Raw genomic sequence first — 7,747 nt, 5'->3', positions numbered from 1 at the left:
ATTAATGAAATATGAAAGTAGACGTCTATTTAGTTTGCTTCCAATCACTTTCACATGCCAGTATCTACAACCTAAGTAATTTTCTAGACATAATTCTTAGGTCTGCTTTACTCTTTACTTCCTTATTGTCTCTGTGCCTCTTATCTCTTAAAGTATGCTAACTTGTTGCTATCTGGAACAACAGATTTGATGAGAGGAGGGGTGTTGACCATAATCTGATCCTTGCCTCCACACTGGGTCCATTGTTTGTCTTAATGTTTGACATAGAGGTCTTGAGGAATCTTTAAATAAACTTTGATTAAGAGACATATCTCTTGGGTCCGGGAGCAGTTGGATTTTCCAGTCCTGTGAGGCTTTTAATATAATGATTTTCTCTGTTCCCTTGTACCTCTGCTTGCAAACTGGCTGTTTCTTGTCTGAGTTCATCTGTTTCTTGTAATACCTCGCTAAAGCAGCAAAGAGAAGCCACTACGCATTGGCATTCTGGCTTTTGCCCTAGAGCTACTGGCTTGGTAGGTAGATGGTGTGCCTTTCGAGTTAACATAGGTAACAGTTGTGTTACCAAACCAAAGTTGGGTCCTCTCGCCCACACTCAGTAAAGCCAATCTGCTGACACCAGGTTGTGGTGAAGGAAAGTGCAGCGTTTATTGCAGGGTGCCAAGCAAGGAGTCCAGGGCAAAGCATTTTTAAAGGCCAGGTGAGGCATGGTTGCGGGGTATTTGATGGTGAGGTAACAGGGTGATGTGACAGGGGTTAACATTATCAATCCTTAGACGCCAGTGGGTCTGTGGGCTATGTGCTCATGATCATCAAGTAGTTAATTTCTTCCATTGGGTGGTGGTTTTATTTTATTTTATTATTATTATTTTTTTAACGCGCCACACGGTTGTGGGATCTTAGTTCCCTGACCAGGGATCGAACCTGGGTCCACAGCAGTGTAAGAGCCGAGTTCTAACCTCTGGACCGCTAGGGAATTCCCTGGTGGTGGTTTTAGCATCTGTAAAACAACTCAAGAAATGTGCATCAGATACTATTATCCAGGTACTTCAGAGAGGAGCTAAAGTAGAGGATAGGGGGAGGGGGTCTGTCCTGGGAAGGCCCCCATAGGGTCCTGCTCGGTTACAGTTGTACCAGTTATCTTGGGGTCCCCAGCTTTCCAGCCTGCTCTATTTATTTCTTTATCATTTGCTGCCTAGGCATTAAGCAAATGCTGAAAATTTTAGGTTTTTGTTATAGCAGTGCTCTACTTTCATGGTACCAATTCCTGTATTAGTTAAGGAAGGCCTAGCTACTATAACAAACAGAGCCCCTAAAATTTAGAGACTTAAAAAGCAAAGTTTATTTCTCTCATGTCACATTCTGAGCTGAGGATTCACAGTCAGACAGGGACCAATGTAACAGAATAGAAATAGGTCTATACAGTCATGGACATGATATATAGAAGAGGTAGTATTCCAGATCAGTGCAAAAGGATGTACTTTTCAATAAATGGTTTGAGACAATTGGATATCTGTGTGTAAAAAGGAAAAAGAAAAAGAAGAAATCAGACTGCTATCTCACACCACACACAAAAATTAATTCCAGGTAGACTAAAGATACTAACAAACAAATTTATGCATCTTTTTTTCTTCTGTCACAAGCCGGAGTGGGAAATTTATAGTCAGGGGGCATTCAGATCTCTTCTCATTCATTTATTTCAAAGGTGGTTTTTGCCATAAGCAAATAGGGTTGTCTTAGTCACATATTTCTCCAACCCTGCCATGATCTCCTTGGGTTCTATAGCCTATGGTTAAGGCTGGGGCCGCAGGCAGAGATGAAAGGAAAAAGCACGTCTGCTTCCAGTGCTAGGGTGACCATACCTAGTCCTGCTGTCCCTGCCCCAACCTTAGCAAGAGAGAATTGATTCCACAAAGCCGTGTCCATACAAGCAGTAGCAATGAAAGCCCTGACGGTTATCTGGAGACAACCAGATGGGATAATTTTGGTCAGTAAATTTGTGTGGGATCAGATCTGGCTTTCTCCACAGCCCAGATTCACTCAATAAATGTCAACCTTCTCCATTTGAGAGATGGTAGAAAGGGGGCAAAGTAAAAGACCATGATGGTCCAAATTCCTAAACGATTCAAACTTACACTCTCAATAGGTTGGAGTTGCTGCACCTGCTGTGTTCCCATGTGTCACTTTCCTTTCTGTCTTTTAACTGAAGTAATTAACTTTGGAAGAAGGAGATGATGACTCACCTAGGGTCCCAGGCTCTCATGTAAGGGAGGCATCACTGACTGCTGACAGCAGCTCAACACTTCCTTCTTCAGACCCAGAGGTGGGACTGCTGCGAAATTCTGGTATGGGGATTAACTGCTCCCCTGCAGACTTTTTCCGCCGCACGGGGTGCTGTGAGATCAGCACTGGCCCAATCATCTATCCCAGATGTTGTCTGTGGACCTTCAGCTTTACACTTACCTTCCCTGTTACCACCAGGGCTGGAAGCCTACAAACCACATTTCCCAGATTCCCTTGCCAGCTGAGTTCTGGTTGGGTTCCAATAACAGAAGGCAGTCACGACAGATTAGAAGGCAGTAAGAAGGTAGACGCCATTCTTTTTATGGAGTAGCCATGGCCGTGGTGGTCCAGGTAATATCAACAATAAGTACGGGATTGTGAGCTCCGGTCTCTGGGTGGTAGCAGCTTTCTGATATCCAGCCAACACCCTGTCCCCCTAGAATAGCAGCAGTTTCCTTGTCTCTGAGTCACACCAACACCGTTTACTCCTTTAACCCTTCCAACACCTTTGTAACCAATTCCCTGCACTAGAGCCCTCTCTGCTTTAAGTACCTAGAGTAGTTCATATGTCCTTGACTGGAAATTGACTGATACACTAGCTTTGGCGTGATGCTCTTTTAACTGCTCTAAAACCTCATCTGAAAAATGTGAACTCAACTAAATGAATGTTAATTGAGCACTTATTAAGTTCAGAGCAGAGTACTGCCTGATCATAAGACTTGACTTCTGACATTCTAAAAGAAATGATTAGAAATGTCCACAGATAACTAATGCCCATCAGAAAAACATAAATGTCATGAGATGAGCACACATTTCTGAAACCACCAGATTTTTTTCTGAACAGTCATAGGATACAACAACAGCAATAGTAATAGCAAGCTGCCAAGTGCCCGAAATAATTATCTCATGGATATGAAAAGGCATTGGAAAATGTTTTGCTCTGAGGGAACCTGGAGAAAAGAAAGGTGGGGGGATTGAAATTCACATAGGTCTCAGCAAGAGTGGAAAGACACTGAGCTCAGCAGTGGGTACTACAGTGTTAATTCTGGACACATGGAGTAAAGCCCCAGGGAGTTCTGTTTGTTTCTTAGGGACTTGAGATCCCTTCCACCCTATGATGCTCCCTCGCCTGGAGGGTGGTATTAATTGATCACAAATCTATAAGCTACACTGAGCTGTCTATCCTCTGATGTCGCTGGCTGGGAATTGTGGGAGAAGGGGGGCAGGGCCTCTCATCAGAGTGTTCTGGGATGAAGGAAGAATGGAGCCTCTGTACTTTGGTCACGCCGTGACCCAGCTATCTGAAACAAGGGAATTTTGTTTTCAGTCCAGTGATCTATCATGTAGGGAGAGGAGGAAGAGGAAAATGGACAAAATATAAACGTAGGAAGATTGTTGGATTCCCCAGAATCAAAGTGACTTAGTACAGAGCTGAGTCAGAGGGAATAGTAGGGAGGCTTGCAGGGAGGTCGAAGGGCTCTTCTTCCCTGGGAGGCTGCACTCAGAGCAGGGCATTGACCTTCCCGGTCCACCTGAGGATCATCCAGGAAATCCCAGCTTTAGTGAAGTGGGCATTTTCCCTCCAACCTATAGCCTCCTCCATTTGCCATCTGATATCTGAAGTCTCCCCAGATAGGGTGTTTGTATCTTTAGCTTTAAGACATCCATCCCAGTCCCATTGTTAACATGACTGCTCCCAGCCATTTCCTCCTTAGTACAGATGAAGACTTTGCAAAGGCAGACTTCACAGGCATTAAGAGTCCAAGATACATGAAGATGTGGACCCTTCTTCTCCTGGGGAAGATGGAGACAGTCACCTTAGGGAAAGTTTGGAGAAGGGGAGCTTGGCAATCAAAGCCAACTCCACATTTTGATCAGGACTGGCTCTGGCAACTGGGTGTGGTGGAATGGTCGGTGGGCCGGAAGTGCCACAGAGTTAATGCCCCCAGGAGCAGCCCCAGTCAATGGGGGATGGGAACTTGGTGATAAATACTGTACGTGCAGTATCCACCTGGACCATTCTCCTTTGCCCTGTGAGACATGGGGGCCGCCTGCTGTGCCACAAGCGACGCATTCCATTGCCTCTTACCCAGGAGTCTCCTGTCTCTGCCAGCATCTATGAATATGAATCTGTGGCTGGCTAACTTAATAGCCTGCAAGTAGGGCAAAACCTCAGACCCTTCACATTTCTTGACATTTATATCACTATATATTTTTTCTGAAATTTCTCCAGGAAGCATTTATTATTTTAAACATTTTAAATGAATGAATGACCCTGATAACTTCTTGGCAATAACAGACCCTTTATTGGCTTCCTTCCCCTTCCTGTCTCACTTCTGCATTCCCACACTGATATTTTCTAGGTTTACTTCCCAAATAAACAACTGGCACTCAAATTCTTGACTTGGGGTCTTCTTCTTAGACGACAAGACCTAAGACAATATGTTCCATAGATGTTTGTACAACCCCCCGCCCCCCTGCCCACCTCAGTCTGCAAGAGAGATTAATGCAAGTTTGTACTACATTTAGTGGACTGAGAGACAGATAGGGAGGTAGAAAAAGGGAAAGCCTGAGGATTTGTATGTATTTCCTGCTTGTAGGGAAAGGTGTGCTCTGCCTAAGCCTCACTGCTATCTTCCTTCCCTCCTCACCACATTTGCATGCCCTTCCCCTTTCTTCCCATTGATTTAATTCCCAAATAACATATTCATTTAATGACTGTGAAACGGTTTAGACCCCATGGATAATGGAGTGTAATGATTGATGTGGGATATGGTAATTTTTCTGAGCAATGAATTACAATAATAAACATTCATCAAGTACTGAATAGAAAACACTACAAAATATCTAGTTTAAAAAAGCATTCTGGTAATAGGTGCAAGTAAATAAAAGGCAGGGTCAAATTAAAATGCAAAATAGCAACTAGACAAAAAACTATAAAGGATGGATCAGTGGGGGCCTTAAAGATAGCATGGAATTTGATTCAAAATGTTTTTCTCATATGCGTAATAAAACATGCTATTCACATTCAAGTATTCTGCAAAATGTAATGAGGAAAGCAAATCAAATTTTAAATAATGATGCTTTTAAAAGGCAGCTGGACAAAACAAGACAGTTGGACCTTTTGAAAAATACAAAGTAAAATCAATTACTTTGATTTTGGGATGACCTTTTAAATTTTAACAATCTTTTCCCTCCTACCTGAAAAGTCCTCTTTTTCTTCCTCAACCCTCTGTCCATTTAAACCCTACACAGCTTTCAAGGAACCAGCTTAACTGCCCTGTCCTCCGAGACCCTCATGGTATTTATTATCCTTACTACTCATTTTGGCACTTAATGATAATAGCTACCTTTTAGAGAGCTTTTATTATGTGCCAAGTCGTGAACTAAATCTCCTGGGGTGATTACCTCACTAAACACAACAATCCTTAAAGTAGCTACTGTCATTATCCCAATTTACATAAAAGGAAATGGAGGCACTGAGATGCCGAGTAATTTGTTCAAGATCACAAAGTGAGTTGCAGAGGTAGGATTCCACTCTGGGTCTTTTTCATTCAAAGAGCCACTATACTATACTGCCCCTGCCGTGCATCCTAGAGCATTTTGAATCAGTGACTGGCTCATGTGGCACCCCTCTCCTTGGATTATATACTTCCCAGGATAGACATTCTGGAACACTTGCCTGTGATGCTCCTATAATTATGTGTCATATTTTACTTAACAGACTTTTTTCAGATAAATAATGTGACTCATTTTTTCTACTTATAAATTTAAGAGTTGACAGTTATGTTAAAAATGATCAATAATATTACTGCAATTTATGTCAAAGAGTGTTCTGACTATGTTTTCCTCTAGGAGTTTTATCGTATCTGGCCTTACATTTAGGTCTTTAATCCATTTTGAGTTTATTTTTGTATATGCTGTGAAAAAATGTTCTAATTTCATTCTTTTACATGTAGCTATCCAGTTTTCCCAGAACCACTTATTGAAGAGACTGCCTTTTCTCCACTGTATATTCTTGCCTCCTTTGTCATAGATTAATTGACCATAAGTGTGTGGGTTTAGTTCTGGGCTCTCTATCCTGTTCCATTGATCTATGTGTCTCTTTTTGTGCCAGTACCATACTGTTTTGATTACTGTATCTTTGTAGTATAGTCTGAAGTCAGGGAGGGTGATAACTCCAGCTCTGTTCTTCTTTCTCAAGATTGTTTTGGCTATTCAGGGTCTTCTGTGTTTCCATATAAATTTTAAAATTATTTGTTCTAGTTCTGTGGAAAATGCCATTGGTATTTTTATAGGAATTGCATTGAATCTGTAGATTGCCTTGGGTAGTATGGCCACTTTAACAATATTGACCTTTCCAATCCAAGAACACAGTATATCTTTCCATCTGTTTGTGTCGTCTTCAATTTCTTTCCTCAGTGTCTTATAGTTTTCAGAGTACAGGTCTTTTGCCTCCTTAGGTAGGTTTATTCCTAGGTATTTTATTCTTTTTTGATGTGATAGTAAATGGGATTGTTTCCTTAATTTCTCTTTCTGATATTTTGTTGTTAGTGTATAGAAGTGCAACAGATTTCTGTATATTAATTTTGTATCCTGCAACTTTACTGAATTCATTGATGAGCTCTAGTAGTTTTCTGGTGGTGTCTTTAGGATTTTCTATGTATAATATCATTTCATCTGAAAACAGTGACAGTTTTTTGTTTGTTTGTTTTTTTAGATTTATTTATTTTATTTATTTTTGGCTGCTTCAGGTCTTAGTTGTGACACACAGGATCTTCACTGAGGCATGCAGGATCTTTCATTGCAGCACACGGGCTCTTCATTGTGGCGTGCGGGCTTCTCTCTAGTTGGGGCGTGTGGGTTTCCTCTTCTCTAGTTGTGTTGTGCAGGCTCCAGGGTGCATGGGCTCTGTAGTTTGCGGCACACAGGCTCTCTAGTTGAGGCGCATGAGCTCAGTAGTTGCAGCATGCAGGCTTAGTTGCCCCATGGCATGTGGGATCTTAGTTCCCTGACCAGGGGTTGAACACATGCCTCCTGCATTGTAAGGTGGATTCTTTACCACTGGACCACCAGGGAAGTCCCACAGTGACAGTTTTACTTCTTCCTTTCCAATTTGGATTCCTTTTATTTCTTTTTCTTCTCTGATTGCTGTGACTAGGACTTCCAAGTCTATGTTGAATAAAAGTGGCAAGAGTGGGCATCCTTGTCTTGTTCCTGATCTTAGAGGAAATGCTTTCAGCTTTTCACCATTGAGTATGATGTTAGCTGTGGGTTTGCCACATATGGCCTTTATTATGTTGAGATATGTTCCCTCTATGCCCACTTTCTGAAGAGTTTTTATCATAAATGGATGTTGAATTTTATCAAAAGCTTTTTCTGCCTCTATTGAGATAATCATATGGTTTTTATTCTTCAGTTTGTTAATGTGGTCCATCACATTGATTGATTTGTGGATATTGAAAAA

Source organism: Balaenoptera borealis (genome assembly GCF_965194805.1).
Source record: "Balaenoptera borealis genome assembly, chromosome: X".
NCBI classification, from domain to species: Eukaryota; Metazoa; Chordata; class Mammalia; order Artiodactyla; family Balaenopteridae; genus Balaenoptera; species Balaenoptera borealis.
Note: the sequence above shows the minus strand (reverse complement) of the source record.